Below are 17,450 nucleotides of genomic sequence, written 5' to 3' on the forward strand. Positions count from 1 at the left end.
ATCACATGGCCACAGCCTCAAGTAAATTGAATTTATTGGAAATCAGCTAGGATTGTGTATGTATTTGGAAGTTTTTAGGTTACACATTACCATAAAAGTCCACAATATTTAATTCCACTCTGTACATTTACTAAGAATCTGGATATTAAATTAAATGCTGATAGTTTTGAATTGAGTTGACCAATTCATTTAGTTAAAAAAAAAAAAATTGATTTCTCAAAGTCCTATAACTACAGGTTAAAGAAATTGAATTTGTTGGGGACCAACTAGGATTTTAAGTGTAATGGAGAGTATAAACTATTATGGAAGTACACATTATTGAATTCCATCCTGCACATTTGCTAACCCACCGGATGTTAAATCAAAATCCTGAGAGTTGGAATGAGGTTAATATTGTCTCGTCCCTTTGATCTCATCTCGGGGACTTTGGATGGCATGTAGGTTGCTATCAGATTTGACACCACTGTCTGTGTATTATTAACCTCTTTAAAAAATTAATGAGCATGTTGGTCCACTTAGCACTCGGGTCACAGTGATCCCTCAGAGAAACCATGAGTGAGGTGGCACTCACAGCTTCCATCAGCTTGCTTTCTATCCACATTCTCCATTAGAGGCACACAATACCAGGTTAGAAAAAGCCCCTGAATCTTGTCTTCCAGAAGTTCTGGATCTGGTCATGGACGCAAGGCATCACAAGCTACTTTTTTTTTTCTTTTGAGGAGGGCTGCGCCGTGTGGCCTTCGGGATCTTCGTTCCCCGACTAGGGATTGAACCGAGGCACCACAGTGAAAGCAGTGGGTCCGAACCACTGGACCACCAGGGATCTCCTATCACAAGCTACTTTAACTGGCTGGGTACAGCAGACCTTCCTGGGATGTATCCATAATTGGACAAAACAGAATTCAGCCACCACTGTCTCCAGGTGTTTATGTTTAAAATATACAACAGTTATCAAATTGAAAACCAGGCAATTTTGCATGGGTGGGCTACTTCCCTCACTGCCATACAGATTATTTGTTTATTGGGGTATTTATTTGTAAAGGGCAAAGAAACAACTTCATTAGAAAATAGAGGGCACAGAACAGTATTTTTAAATTTCCCTTCTGATAATTTTATGAAAAAATGAATTTTGGCTAAAGATTGGGGAAAAAAAGATTAGGTAAAAATATTAGCTGATAATCGTCTGAAGGGTAAGAAGGGAATGAATATTTAATAAGTGCCTATTCTATCCTGGGCTCTTTCTGTGTATAATGTCCTTTCTTTAATCTTTACAATCGCTTCTCAGAATAGAATCAGTTCACAAATAGGATAGTTGAGGTTCAGAGAGGTTAAGTAACTTACCCAAGGCTACACAGCATAAAGTCATATAAGTGGGATTTGACCCTGTCAGTCTGCCCCAGACCCTGTACACTGTTCACTACATGTCAGAGTGGTTAACTGTCTTGGTTTGCCCAGAACAAGGGGCTCAGTTTGAAAACCAAGACAATTCCCAGAAAATCAGGGCAAGTGGGTTACTATCCTTGGTAACTGGAGGTTACTGCTCCCTTAGCCAGCCAACCAGATTCCAGGCCCCAGGTCTACCCCTGGTAAGAAGGAAGGGAGGTCTGAATCCCTCACTTATTTCAGAAAGTAATCTATCCAACCCTATTACACTCCCACTGGAGAAAGCAAGTTAATGGCGCTTCTGATCAAATGACTATATCCTTAAATCACGCAGGTCAAGCACCTGCAGACTTTTCCCCTGAAAGGCCATTTTTCAGTCTGTGGATCACAGGGTCTCTGTCACAACTACTCAGCCAGGTCCTTATGGTGGGAAGCAGCCGTGGACAATAGGAAAATGAAGGGGTGCGCTGTGTTCCAATCAGAGTGGAGAGGTGGGCTGGATTTGGCCCATGGAGAGTCTGCCAAACCCTGATGTAGATTATTAATAAAGAATCTTTTGAAGGACTTCCCTGGTGATCTGGTGGCTAAGACTCCAGGTTCCCAATGAGGGGGCCCTTGATCCCTGGTCAAGGAACTAGATCCCACATGCCACAACTAAGACCCAATGCAGTCAGATAAATAAATAGATAATAAAGAAAATTTAAAAAAAATTATTTGCATAGATAATTCAATCTGAAAAAGAATTATTTCTGGAAGTTACTTTAATTAGGGGGTAGGGCCAGTGGGCCATTGGGAGCTGTCTTTTGGACGAACCTATTCTAGTGGAGGTGATGGAATTCCAGTGGAGCTATTTCAAATCCTGAAAGATGATGCTGTGAAAGTGCTGCACTCAATATGCCAGCAAATTTGGAAAACTCAGCAGTGGCCACAGGACTGGAAAGGTCAGTTTTCATTCAAATCCCAAAGAAAGGCAATGCCAAAGAATGCTCAAACTACCATACAATTGCACTCATCTCACCTGCTAGTAAAGTAATGCTCAAAATTCTCCAAGCCAGGCTTCAGCAATATGTGAACCATGAACTTCCAGATGTTCAGTCTGGTTTTAGGAAAGGCAGAGGAACCAGAGATCAAATTGCCAACATCTGCTGGATCATGGAAAAAGCAAGAGAGTTCCAGAAAAACATCTAGTTCTGCTTTATTGACTATGCCAAAGCCTTTGACTGTGTGGATCACAATAAACTGTGGAAAATTCTGAAAGAGATAGGAATACCAGACCACCTGACCTGCCTCTTGAGAAATCTGTATGCAGGTCAGGAAGCAACAGTTAGAACTGGACATGGAACAACAGACTGGTTCCAAATAGGAAAAGGAATACGTCAAGGCTGTATATTGTCACCCTGCTTTTTTAACTTATATGCAGAGTACATCATGAGAAACGCTGGGCTGGAGGAAGCACAAGCTGGAATCAAGATTGCCAGGAGAAATATCAATAACCTCAAATATGCATATGACACCACCCTTATGGCAGAAAGTAAAGAGGAACTAAAGAGCCTATTAATGAAAGTGAAAGAGGAGAGTGAAAAAGTTGGCTTAAAGCTCAACATTCAGAAAACGAAGATCATGGCATCTGGTCCCATCACTTCATGGGAAATAGATGGGGAAACAGTGGAAACAGTCTCAGACTTCATTTTTGGGGGCTCTAAAATCACTGCAGATGGTGATTGCAGCAATTAAATTAAAAGACGCTTACTCCTTGGAAGAAAAGTTATGACCAACCTAGATAACATATTAAAAAGCAGAGATATTACTTTGCCAACAAAGGTCCGTCTAGTCAAGGCTATGGTTTTTCCAATGGTCATGTATGGATGTGAGAGTTGGACTGTGAAGCAAGCTGAGTGCCGAAGAATTGATGCTTTTGAACTGTGGTGTTGCAGAAGACTCTTGCGGGTCACTTGGACTGCAAGGAGATCCAACCTGTCCATCCTAAAGGAGACCAGTCCTGAGTGTTCATTGGAAGAACTGATCCTGAAGCTGAAACTCCAATACTTTGAGCCACCTCATGCAAAGTGTTGACTCACTGGAAAAGACCCTGATGCTGGGAGGGATTGGGGGCAGGAGGAGAAGGGGATGACAAAGGATGAGATGGCTGGATGGCATCACTGACTCGATGCACATGAGTTTGGGTGAACTCCGGGAGTTGGTGATGGACAGGGAGGCCTGGCGTGCTGCGATTCATGGGGTCGCAAAGAGTCGGACACGACTGAGCGACTGAACTGAACTGAACTGATTCATCAGTTAGTCGTGCCTCCTCTTTTGGCTTATAGAATCAGGCTTTTCTAATCCTGCTCATAGATCGCACTGTGTGTGGGTGTGTGAAGGCGGCGGTATGGTATCTCCCATCACAAATTTATATCCCCTTCCTTGTCTGTTGGGAAATATTAGGCACATTCATATCCCCACTGTCTTTTCAGCTTCTTCTATTTCCAAACATCATTTAGAGAGCAATTCCTATTGCACTCTACAAAATCTTAAGAAATATTCATTTGCTTCAATACAGCATTTTCTTTATTGCGTGCTGGGAAAATATTGCTAGCTTTTTCTATGCTGGAAAGCAATGTCACTTTAGCACTGGAGCAGCCTCTGCTATTCCAATATTCATTCACATATGCCTTCATCCACTCACTGGGTGCTCATTCCCCTTTCAAGGGGGATGGAGAGGGGCCTCTCAAGACCTCATGCCCCCATCGCAGATATGCCCCCCACTGGAGAAGGTGCAAACCGGCATAGTCAGATGCAAAAGGAACAACAGACGTGGCTTAAGGACACGGGTGTGGTGGGGGGAGGAAATGCAAATTTTCCGGGTGGGGGAAATAGCAATTGGTAAGACTTGGGCTCAGGATTTATTTATAAGCCAAGCACTGAGGGAGATAATAAATAGATTAGCTCAGGAATAGAAGAGGTGCTCAGCCTTTGGAGACAGCGAGGGGTCAGGCTGAGGGCACAGTTGCTAAAGCAAGCAGAAGCCACTGTATATTCTGAACAGGGGGTGGGCAGTGATCAAAATGGCCATGCAGGCAGGGTGTCCTGCTGGTGGTCAGGAAAGGTAGAACTGGGAGGCTGAGTCAGAAAGTGGTAGTTGAAATGGACAGTAAGGGACAGAGTCCAAAAAAATTCCCCAGGCATCAGGAGATGACATTAGTGTCACTAATTTCAGAAAACATTTTCAGAAATTCTGAGAGGTGATGCTCATTTATGAAGATGGCTGAAAAAACGGAAAAACTTCAGGTATTTTCATACTCCTTGAATCAAGATGGACTTCCCTTGTGGCTCAGCTGGTAAGGAATCCGCCTGCAATGTGGGAGACCTGGGTTCAATTCCTGGGTTGGGAAGACCCCCCTGGAGAAGGAAAAGGCTGCCCAGACCAGTGTTCTGGCCTAGAAAATTCGCAGGACTGTATAGTCCATGGGGCCGCAAAGAGTCATACATGATGGAGCAACTTTCACTTTCTTTGAATCAAGATGTTCTCTGGGCGAGCAGGTGAGAAATCAGGGTTACCTGTGCAAATTTTATGTGGAACGCTCTATAGAAGTGATAGCTGAACCAGGCAACGAATCTCCTATGCTCTTTTTGCTGATTCATTTGCCTAATGATTTCTGCCTAAACTCTTTTTTGTTTGGCTGAAAAGAAACATATTAGAACTTGTGTCTCTTCTGACTTACTCTGGCTGCCCAGTGGCCTAACTCCCAGACAACATCCACATCGGACACGTCTCTACTAGCCATAGTTTTGTGTGGTTTTTTTGTAAACATATCTTTAAAAAAAAAATTGTATTACTTTAAAAAATTTTCTTGGCTGCACCAAGAAGCATGTGGGATATTAATTCCCTAACCAGGGATTGAACCTGTGCCCCTCACACAGGAAGCACAGTCTTAACCACTAAACCACCAGGGAAGCCTCTCTACTAACCATACATTTTGAGTTAACCTATAAACTGCCCAATTTACCAGCTCCAGACAAGGTGGAGTTCTTACCACTGATTTTCATTACTGCGGGGCTTTGCTGAATCCTGGCAGTCATTCCCGCACTACAGTAGTCGCTGAATTTGTGATGGGTAAGGCTGCACTGATTCCTAAAATGTTGATGTTCACTTTTGCCATCTCCTGTTTGACCACTTCCAGTTAACCTTGATTCAGGACCTAACATTCCAGGTTCCTATGCAATATTGCTCTTTACAGCATCGGACTTTACTTCCATCACCAAGTCTCATCCACAACTGGGTGTTGGTTTTGCTTTGGCTCCATCTCTTCCTTCTTTTTGAAGTCATTTCTCCACTGATCTCCAGTAGCATATTGGGCACCTACCGACCTAGGGAGTTCCTCTTTCAGTGTCCTATCTTTTTGCCTTTTCATGCTATTCATCGGGTTCTCAAGGCAAGAATACGGAAGTGGTTCGCCATTCCCTTCTCTAGCGGACCACGTTTTGTCAGAAGGATGAGACAGAGGACGAGATGGTTGGATGGCATCACTGACTCGATGGACATGAGTTTGAGTAAGCTCTGGGAGTTGGTGATGGACCGGGAAGCCTAGCGTGCTGCAGTCCATGGGGTCATGAAGAGTCAGACACAACCGGGCGACTGAACTGAACTGAAGCTTGCACTTGATTTAGGAAAACTGAATCATGCTGTCTATAACTCTCAAAGTGAATCATTTGAAGAAGACGTTACAACAGTTGGGCTTCCCAGGTGGTGCTGATGGTAAAGAACCCGCCTGCCAATGCAGGAGACATAAGAGTTTGACCCCTGGGTCAGGAAGATCCCCTGGAGGAGGGCACAGCCACCAACTCCAGTATTCTTGCCTGGAGAATCTCATGGACAGAAGAGCCTGGTGGGCTACAGTCCATGGGATCGCAAAAGAGTGGGATACTACTGAAGCAACTTAGCATGCATGACTGCACGACAGTTAAGAATACATCAATACATGATAGATAAATATTTAATAATGCATGCAGGAAATGAGGCAGTCTTTTGGTTTGATGATAAAATCAACTATTCACCTGAAAACATTTCATAATTGTTTAATTTATCAATTTAACCCCTTGATTTCAATTTCCTAACTATATACTTGTAAGGAAGGCATTAATATTGAAGGTTATTATGATGTCCAGGAAAGGAGACTACTATAATAAATAATGTAGCTTCTTTATGCTTCAGTTGCTTTCCTAAATTACTTATGAAACGGCAACAACTACTACTGCTGCTGTTGGGAAAGTTGACATTATCCATTTCTTATTTAACAATGTAGTCATTAAAAGAGAGAGATACTTGGAGTGAGAAACTCATTACTGGATTAAATGCAGATTCTGGTATCTTGAGAAGCTATGTGTTTGGTTTGGCTGAAGGAACTCAAAAGCCACCAAGCAAGAGAATGACATTTGTTGTAGCCAGAGTAAACAATTTTTATTTCTGTTTTCCATATGCAAGCATATGAGTAGAACATAGCACATTTTATATTTGTACATTTTGGGAAAACATGTAGAATTATAATCATCATAATATGAAACATGTCCCTTATGCTGCTGAATGTTTCATCACTGCTTGGGTGATCTGCATGGACAGGCAGAAAGGAAAATAGTGATCCCATGAAGTTTCGGTCCTAGTATGGACTGTGTATGATCCAGCCAGAAAGACCCACACCAGAATTGTCTCAGATCTGTAAAAATTTATTTTATAATCTGTGTCCAGAAGCTGTGATTCAAGTATCATAGTAACTTATCAAATATAACCCTTATTGCCTGGAAAATTTTCCTTGAACCTTAGTGAGATTTTTTTTTTCTCCCGATCTCAGTAGAGATGAAAATATTTCCCACTCTCTATAAACTCCAAGATTCTCTCTCTCAAAGAGAGTTATTTAGAGGCAGAATCGCCACCACAAGACATAAACACCATCAAATTCATGCCTGTCTAGCAAGGCTTTGCCCAAAAGTTCAGAAAAATTGGAGGCCTTTTTATGAAATATCATTTCTCTACACTCAGTTATGCCTGCCAGGTGAGATGTTTGCAATAAACTTTATGAACTTCCATATTTTGAGAAATCAACTATGGGTGTTAGGACTGGAAACAGAAGACATTAATGAAAAGAAGTTATTGACAGGGTTTCCTTAGTGTCCAGTGGTTAAGAATCTGCCTTGCAATGCAAGGGACACGGGTGTGATCTCTGATCCGGGAAGATCCCACGTGCTACAGAGCAACTAAGCTGGTGTGCGCCACAGCTGCTGAGCGGGCGCTCTAGAGCGCATGTGCTGCAGCTGCTGAAGGCCGCGCACCCTAGGGCCCATGCTCCACGACAGGAGAAGCCACTGCAATAAGAAACCCAGGCACAACTAGAGAGTAGCCCCTGCTCGCTGCAACCAGGGAAAACGTGGGTAGCAGCGAAGACCCAGCACGGCCAAAAATAAATACATAGATAGATATTATTTAAGAAGTTATTGACAATGTAAATAAGTTCTTAACAGTGTGTGGCACATAATATGTGCTCAGTAAATATAACACATACTATTATAATTTTATTATTTATAAATTTTTGGGAAAATTCACATTTAATGACAAATGGGACCATGGAGATACACAGTTATAAATGTATACACCTATTTATGTATGTAAGGGGTATATGTAAATAGAAACGTCTGACTCTCCTAATTGCCAAAAATAATCTTTGCTTGTGAATGAATTCATCACTGTTTGCTGTTTGTTCTCCTGTTGAGAGTTGAAAGGAGATGGCTGGCGGAGGTGTGAATGGCTCATTTATTTTAGTTAATCATTAACCTCGAAGCCTCACCACAATTATTCTAATCTCAGCATTGAAGCAACTTCAGTCATTGATGGACTGCCCAATCAACGAATTAAAATTGCAGAACACCCTGCCTGCTGCCCCCTTTTTCACAGATGCTAGAAGGTTCCAATGAGAAGGGCTGTCAGGCATCATCCAGCATGAAGCTCTCGTTTTACAAGTGAGGACAATGCAGCTCAGAGTCGTACGGTGACTGGCCAGAGCCCACGGCCAATCCCAGAGGGGTCATCTCGAGACTGGACTGTGACCTCCGCATCCAGGCTCTGGCTGCTCTCGTTATCTGTAAGGCTTTTTCTCCTACCTGCTTACACTGTGAGAAGCCATGGCACCTGGGTTTGCCTCTGTGGCCTTTCGTGCATGGTGGCCTCCTAAGCCTCTCATAGGTGGAGAAGCAGGACGACGATTCTGAGATGATGAACCGAGGACCCCCACAGGGCTCCCCTCTGCCTCCGCTTTTCTGTTCTGCTGTAGCAGATACCCTAAAAGAGACAGGTGCCCAGGAACACACCTCATTTTAGAATTAAAAAGTCTGCTGTTTTACTTTTTGTTTTCCAAATGTATTTAAATTTTTATTTATTTATTTATTATTAGTTTTTTGGATGCACGGGCTTTCTCTAATTGCCGAGAGCAGGGGCTGCTCGCCAGCTGTGATGCGAGGGCTTCTCATTGCGGTGCCTTCTCTTGTTGTAGAGCCCAAGCTCTAGGCATGCGGGCTTCAGTAGTGTGGCACACCAGCTTAGCTGTCCCCAGGCAGGTGGACTCTTTCCAGACCAGGTTTCGAACCCGTGTCCCCTGCATCGGCAGGTGGATTCTTAACCACTGGACCACCAGGAAAATCCTCCAAGTGTATTTTTATTTACTTATTTTTCTAAGTGTATTTCTAAATGAAGTCTTTGAAAATAGGTCACTGGAATCTCTTATATCTAGACAGCATTGTGGGTGAGAATAGGTTGCTGATGAGTTCAAGAAATCAGTGGTCTCTGATTCTGATGTTCACAATGGGAACCACAAGTGCAGAACCTGCGTGGAGAACGGGCCAGAGGCTGCCTAGGCCAGGATTAGGGTCTCCATGAGGCTGTGTCTCCAGCAGTAAGCCAAGTGCCTTGGGACATCATAGGTGCTCTGTGAAGTTGGTTGGATAAAGTACTGAAAGCATAATAAGCAAATTAAATGTCTGCTTCTCCAAAACTTCCATGGGAATCTAAGAGTACCTTAATCTGGAGGCAGGCATTGGTGCTTTCTAAGTTATGTTTCTCAAACTACATGGCTACTTTGGCAAGATCAAAACACCAACTAACCAAACAGAACCCCAAACAAACCTTTAAACTTTTCTGTCCACCTCTGGTAGCTACTGCAAAGTACATTCCCACATCTGAGGGGCAAGACTTAAACTCTAAAGGGTGACTTGGGAATGCACTCCCACGCCCCACCACCTCCTTTTTCTTTTTTGATATCTTTTGTTTTATTTATTTATTTGTCCTAGTCACAGCATATGAACTGTTAGTTATGGCATATGGGACCTAGTTCCCTGACCAGGGATTGAACCTGGGCCCCTTGCACTGGAAGCTAGAGTCTTAGCCACTGGACCACGAGGGAAGTCCACCCTGCACCTCCTTCTGTTTTCCATGAAGACTAGCGGGCCAGCCGCCTGCAGCACCTTAATCACCTCTTTAAGGTGCATCCATGGCAAAGCCCATTTCTCATTTTCTTACTTCTGTGGGGTTTTGTGTTTAGCATGGTGTTCACATCAAGAAGAAATGAACACTTAAGTTTTGCCTGTTGACCTTTTAGACAATTCCTCCTTGACGAAGGCTTGGTCTCTCTGTGGCTAGAATTCTCTCCAGGCCGACTTCAGATTAAGCATGTCTGTGAAGTGGTGGAAGGTGCTTCCAACTGGCTCATCAGACAACTGTGTGTCATCAAAGGACTCATGCTCGGGGACAGCCGCTCCAGCCCAGAGTAGCGCACATGTCCCTCCAGCAAGGGACCTCACCTGGCATGAGTATGCGTGCTTAGAGAAGGAGCAACAGGTGAGAAGGATGAAAGACGAAGCCAGGGTCCCCTCCCAAAGCCAGTAATGACACGTAGCCAAAGCCTCCTTTAGGAGTGCTCACTTTTCGAGGTGAAATTGCATCTGAAAGCACGTCTTGCCATGTGAACACGGAGTTTTCTTTCTGGCAGCATCAGCAATTAGACATCTTTATGTAGACCACAGTTTCTTTCCAGAGACATCAGAAAGGAACAGGACTTGCCTCATGGGTCTCAAAAGGACACCCTGTGTTCTTTCTTAAAACCTTCCACTGCGTCGTTCCTACCTTTGGTTTTGAATTCTAGGAAGTCGGATCTGTGTGTCCCTGAGCCGAGAAGACAGCGTGCCCTGGGTCTTTCACATGGCAGCTACATTTCACGAAAGATGAGTGCTTCTTACCTGGTTTTTCCTGTGGCATTTAAAAATTCTGCACTGGACTTTGTCATATCTATTTTTTTCTACTCTCAAGGCACCACCACGAGCTAATGGGAGGGAGAAACATTAACTTCCCTTTGGCCTGAAGAAAGGTCAGTATCACGTCTAGAATCACATAGGGACTCAGAATACCTGCCTGGGTGGTTTCTGAATCAGTTTGAAGGTTGACTATTTAAATAGCAGTAGGTGTTTATTCATTTTGGAAGTCTCTTAAGCTCTGTTACCAAATGGTCCATAATCTAGATGAAGGGAAATCATTTAGTGTTTACTCACTGTTCCCAAGCCAACAAAGTGCAAATAAAAACATACTCAGGGGACTTCCCTGGTGGTCCAGTGGTTAGGAATTTGCCTGCCAATTCAGGGGGACACGGATTTGATCCCTGGTGCAGGAAGATAGCAATGAGAGAAAAACCTGCACAGCAACAAAGACCCAGCACAGCCAAAACTAAATAAATAAAAAATTAAATATATATATATATTCGGGAAAGCTTGTAGAAAATTTTTCTCATGATAAATCTACAGTCCAGTTACTAGGAAGCAGAAAAGTCTATTTGAAAGATAGCTCTAGCTTCTGAGGTAAAATTCGTGAAGTAGATTTGAGCCCCTCTGACCACCCCCCCTCCATCCTAACTGTGAAAAAAATGCCCCCAAGTGGCAAGACCCACATCTAAGCCCACTTGACATTTAAAATTTTTTCCTTCTGTTTGGGTGAAAGCTGACTTCCCAAGTATTCGCTTTTTCTGTCTTTACTTAGATGCTCGTACTGGAGACAAAATGGTAGAGAAGGAAGGGAGTACGGTGGGTGATTGAACAAGCTTGTTCCACACACTGGCACCCTTATACCAGCTAATGCTAGTAATCACTGCATGGCAATGATCGATTCTAAACAAAAGTTTCCCCTTAGTCATAGTCGCTCCAATTCAGTAAAATAATCGTAGAAGTTGGTTGGAACCGCCTTAGTTCTTGCCCCTGCTTTATGCTTTGCATGTGAAACAACTGTAGTTCCTTTAACAGTCCAGTCTCCTTTAAGCTCGCTTTTCAGCTAGAGCTGTGTGTTTTCTGATTCTGTTCTCCCATTTTCTCGGGCAGTTTGGAAATTTACCCACACCCTTAGCCCTTACCATACAGAACAAAAACAAAGCTCACACAAACACATCCCCAGACTAACAGGAGGATTGGCCCACCTGCTACAATCAGCCTGTATCATTGATCATCCATATGTACAAATATGGATCCTTTGGCCATTTTGTTGAGCCAATTAAATTCTAAGATAGTCCAAAGTTTACCAAATTGACCAGAAAACTCTTAGCCACCTAGTATGGCAATGAAATGAAGACACATCTTTCAAGGAGACATTGGCAGGGCTTCCCTGGTGGTCCTGTGGCTGAGACTCTAAGCTCCCAGTGCAAGGGGCCCAGGTTCAATTCCTGGTCAGGGAACTAGATCCCACATGTCAAAACTAAGACCCAGTGCAGCAAAAAAAAAAGGGGGGGGGGGGAATTGGCTGTGACAGTGACTAGGGAAGAGAGAAAATCTCTAGAATTCTTGGCAACATGGTGAGTTCATTTGCCCTCTGTGGTGTATGGGTTTCCTCCAACTGATGATAATCACAAGAGCTGGTCTTACCAGATGTGAAAAAGACAACTGAAGAAGAAGGAAAACTTTTCTCTACAAGCTGAAAGTAAAAGAAGCTAGTGAGGCTGATAATAGTGTCTACAGATTTTAGATATGAAAATTTATAGACACTGGTTTCAGTTGTTAAAAACTGTGAGCTTAAGCTTTTTGATCGCTTAATTAAAGTTCTTGTTCAAAAAGTGTTCAAACACAACCTTGAACAGCTCTGTTTCTAACATAACATCATAAGAGTGGGAGAGTGAAGAAATCTATGCACATCTGTACTACAGGAGAAATCCTATCACCAGTCACTAACTGTTGAGTGCAGGAGTCCCAGTGTGCTTGTTAACCATCTTCCTGAAAAGGTGGTGGGGAGCCCTTGACAACATTATTAAGGGGGATGAAAGCCTAGACTTGCCTTCCTCCAGAGCAGCTCAGCACAGTCTAGAACTGGAAAAGCGACCTTATTTTGCCTGTGAAATCTGCATCTGTTTGTTCCCTTTACAAGTGTCATCCGAGCCCCTTATACCTTACCTTCTACTGTCTCAACCTTTAGCCTAAAGACACCCAACTAAGAGTTCGCATGCCACAGCAGGAGATCCAGCGTGCCTTAAAGAAGATCCTGCATGCTGCAACAAAGACCTGGCGTGATGAATAAATAGATACGTGTTAAAAAATTTCACTCTTATTCCACCTGGCCTCTCCACCCACACTCCCAGGTGAGAGAAAAGGAGACTAGAAAGGAATAGAGCATGTAATTTCTTTCCTTTCAAGTTCTCTTAGTAAACTCTGGGTTCTGGTTTGGACCATGTGTTAATATCCTGATATAATAATTCTGATGGCCTGAGTTCTGATATCAGAGTAGCCACACCTTATGGTTTTAACATTCCAGTGGGTCTGATGGTAGTTGAATCTATTAATGGCTGCTTTCAATAGTGCACGTATATAGACTCTCCAATTCAGTTCTGACTGAGCAGTCTGGAATTGTGCGAAGTGCAGCAACTGGCCACTCGCTAGATGATCATCCATGGGCCAACACATTTTAATTCTACCTGCTTATTCACCAGTTGCCAGACCAAAGAATGATATTATGTCCAAATCAAATTGTTTATTTTGCATTTCATAGCATAAAGGAAATCCTAGGTGTCTGAGTTGGCTTCCCAAAGAATTTCCACTGACCCAGTTCATATTTTTCAACGGGAAGTCTTACAGACTCGGGAAATGATAAAATGTATGCAACTGAGAGCCAAAGATGATCCCAGATAGAGGTCAGATATAAAAATATACAGGGACTTCCCCAGCAGCCCAGTGGTTAAGGCTCTGTTCTTCCACTGTAGGGAGCGTGGGTTCAATCCCCGTTTGGGGAACTAAGATCCAGCATGCCACATAAAGCAGGGGTTGAGGGGGTGCAGAATAAAATAAATAAAAATATATACATTCGGAGAGATAGAAATAATACATTTGGGGGCATTTTCACAAAAAGTTGCCTCTTAGAGAAGAAATGAAAATTATACTTGTTTACCTGAATTTTTAGATGTAACTCACTTGATAGAATACTGAAATCCTCTCTCATTTTTATGACAAAATTGGACTTGTATTTATAATAAGTGTCAGACCCAGAAAAATACAAAGAGCCTGGTAAGAATGCAGCAAAATGTTCTCTGCAAAATCACATGTCTAAAGGTAAGATTACCTTTTACTGATACATTATTAAAAGTCTACTCAAATGAAGCTACAGAATATGAATGCAAAGTAGTCAGAGTTGGTTTTATATTTGGCATAATAGCTAATAAGGGCTTCCTTGGTGGTTTAGATGGTGAAGAGCCCGCCTACAATGCAGGAGACCCGGATTCAATCCCTGGGTCAGGAAGATGCCCTGGAGAAGGGAATGGCTACCGACTCCAGTATTCTGGCCTTGAGAATTCCATAGACAGAGGAGCCTGGAGGGTCCATGGAGTTGCAAAGAGTCAGACTCAGCTGAGCGACTAACACTTTCACTAATAGCTAAGAAGCTTAAAAAGAAAAGTGTTGGAACAGCAGAGTCACCAGGCTTCTATCAATCCTTCCTAAGACTTTGTAAGAGAATATACAAGTTTCACTTTTTGCGGAAGCTTCTGGCATTTGGAAACAAATGGCTGAACTTGGTTCACACCTAGAGGAGATATGCAGATACTTTGATTCAAGACAATAAAATAACCCGTTTGCTCTTTGGCCTCAGACAGAATTGCTGCCGAGTAAGGGTTGTGTAGACTGGGGTTGGGAAAGAAGGCCACTTGGCAGGGAACGGAGAGCAAACAAGATTGCAGCCAATGTCAGGGTACAGACCACAACCCCCAACACCAGCATGCAAAATCACTTGTTTATATGGCCTTTCTTCCCCAACGCGAAGGGAAGTTCCACATGGGTAGGGGTTTTACATTTGGCTTACGGCTATTATCCCCAGTTTCTGGAAGAGTTCCTGGCTCATAAATATTTGATGAGTTAGATTCTATGAATATATAATGGGCACCTAAGCAGTGCTGTGCTAAGTGTCCTGGGGTAAGGCAGAAGTCACTCTATCATGGTATGGAGTGCAGTGCTGAGGGGAGGGGTGGTGCTGATGGTATTGGGGAGCATCTTTGGGAACACCGTCACTTGGAACGGTGTGTATTACATACTGGGCCATAGGAGAAGCAGACGTGGAAGTGTTAGTCCCTCAGTCCTGTCTGACTCGTTTTGACCCCATGGACTGTAGCCCGCCAGTCTCCTCTGTCCATGGGATTCTCCAGGCAAGAATACTGGAGTGGGTTGCCATTCCCTTCTTCAGGGGATCTTCCTGATCCACGGATCAAACCCACATCTCCTGCATTGCAGAATGATTTTTCACTGGCTGAGCCACCAGTGAGAAACTGGCAGAAACTGGCACCCAAATGCCAGGCCTGACCTTGGAATTTAGTGCCCTGGGCTTCCTGTGGACAGGAACCGCTTCATTTGTCTTACATGCTTGGTGCCAGCTCAGGGTGCTTCCAGCAGCTTCTCAGTAAATGCCTGGGAGTCCAGGAGCTGGCAAGAGGGATTCAGAGAGGGGTCCAGTCTAGCTGCAGGACTAGCAGGCTGGCCGGGACAGCCTGGGACTAGGCCCAGGCCTCCATTCCCACCTCTCTCCCTCAAAAGCCAAGGGCAAGTCCAGGACAGGGACTGTCAGACTGAAGGCTGAGAACTTGTGCCCCAGAATTAAATGTTAATATGTGAAACCCCAGGGCACTATTTGAGACTTCCTATATCAAAATCTTAGGAGCAGGACCCTGAAACTAGCGTTATAAGTGAGTTTCCAGATAAATCTCCTGCAGGTACCAAAGGCTGAATTCTACTAAAGTAGAATCTAGTTAATAACTCTCTCTCAAGAACCTGCATTAGCAACTGAAATCCCAAGGGCAGGAGAAATTAATATTTGGGGTGGTTCCTATGGACCAGGGGTTGTCCAAAATTCTTTCACATATAATAACTCAATATTCAATCATTCAAAAGGATAGTTTAAGTATGTGTTTTTTAATTTTAAATGTACTTATTTTTAATTGAAGGATAATTGCTTTACAGAATCGTGCTGGCGTGTTAGTTGCTCAGTTGTGTCCGACTCTTTGAGACCCCCATGGACTGTTGCCCCCAAGCCCCCTCTCCATGGATGGGATTCTCCAGGCAAGAATACTAGAGTGGGTAGCCATGCCCTTCTCCAGAGGATCTTCCTGACAAAGGGATCGAACCTGGGTCTCCTGCAGTGCAGACAGACTCTTTACCATCTGAGCCACCAGGGAAGTAAGGATAGTAAATAACTTGGGCTGGTTAGGATAGTAAATAACTTGCCTAACATTGCCTAGCAGGTACATAGTTTAATTGCTGAGACCACATGCTCCCCTGTGTCTTGCTGCATTTGGGGGAAATGCCCCATGGAGGAGTCAGGACATTCCGTTGTGTCTGTCTTTATTCAGTTTCTGATTTGCAGAATCTGTCAAGATGAATTTCTGAAAGTCAAGATCCGAGGGTTTATACATGCATTAGATCTAGACAGAGAGTGTCAAAACCACCTATGACTTTAATGATCCTTATAAAACGGCTGAACAATAGATGAAGTAGTGTGTCCGGGATCAGAAAACTCAGGGTACAGGGCAAACAAGTATCTTAAGAGGACAACAGTGGTGTGTGTGTATGTGTGTGTGTGTGTGTGTGTGCGCGCGCGCACGCTCGTGGGCACGCGAATGGTCACTTCTGACACGGCCACTCTGCTCCAGATCTTCTCAGATTTCAAAGAGAAGCCAAAAGTCCAGCTTTCCCTGTGAAATATCCTGATTTTTAATACAGATAACGAATTCAAAAGTTTAAAACACACTTCAAAGGGCAAACAAACAGGCCTGGGAAACAGGAGTGGAGGATGGGGCACCAGCCTACAACCTACCTCCCAGGGACTTTTCTGCATGCATTAGCTAGGATGTGGTTCAGTGAAACCTCTGTTTGGGCATCCTGTTCCCATGAACATCCATCCTATCAGTGCTGCTGTTCAATGTGATAAAACACACATCACCGTGTCTTTGATTTTATGCAGGTGAATGAGACCTGGCCCAAAGACATTTTTGTAAACTAAATTGGGCCTTTCTATTAATGTACCATGGAAAAGATGCCCCATTCTGATTTTGGAGCGATCGTCAAACCTCATTGGCCAACTGAAGATGAATGACTTCCAGGCTCATTTGAAAGGAAAATAGGGTGCGTTGGTTGGGAGAAGAGCCTTCAGTTTTAGTAAGCACCCCCTACTGCATCTGTTTTGTATTAATTGATTGCATTTGGAAATTTCCTAAGAAGCACTTCTTGGCACTTAAGCATTAAAGCTGCTCTATTTCAGAGCAGAAATCATTTCTCACATACAGACCTGATAATGTGATTCAGCACCTATGATGTAATGACACACTTTCTAAAACTGTAGATTTGTAACAACGAATAGGGTTTTCGTCCCTTTTATTTAATGATTTACAATGTTAACTTATGGAGAATGACTCTGAAGGAGCCAATGCATAACTGTCGCTTTTAACCCTTCATTCTCTCAGTGCTGGCAGCGCCTTAGGACGCCTCATCTATTTTAAGGCAGCGTTAAAAGGCTACTGCTCCTTCTGTGC

This window comes from Ovis canadensis, chromosome 10, assembly GCF_042477335.2.
Source record: "Ovis canadensis isolate MfBH-ARS-UI-01 breed Bighorn chromosome 10, ARS-UI_OviCan_v2, whole genome shotgun sequence".
Lineage (NCBI taxonomy): Eukaryota > Metazoa > Chordata > Mammalia > Artiodactyla > Bovidae > Ovis > Ovis canadensis.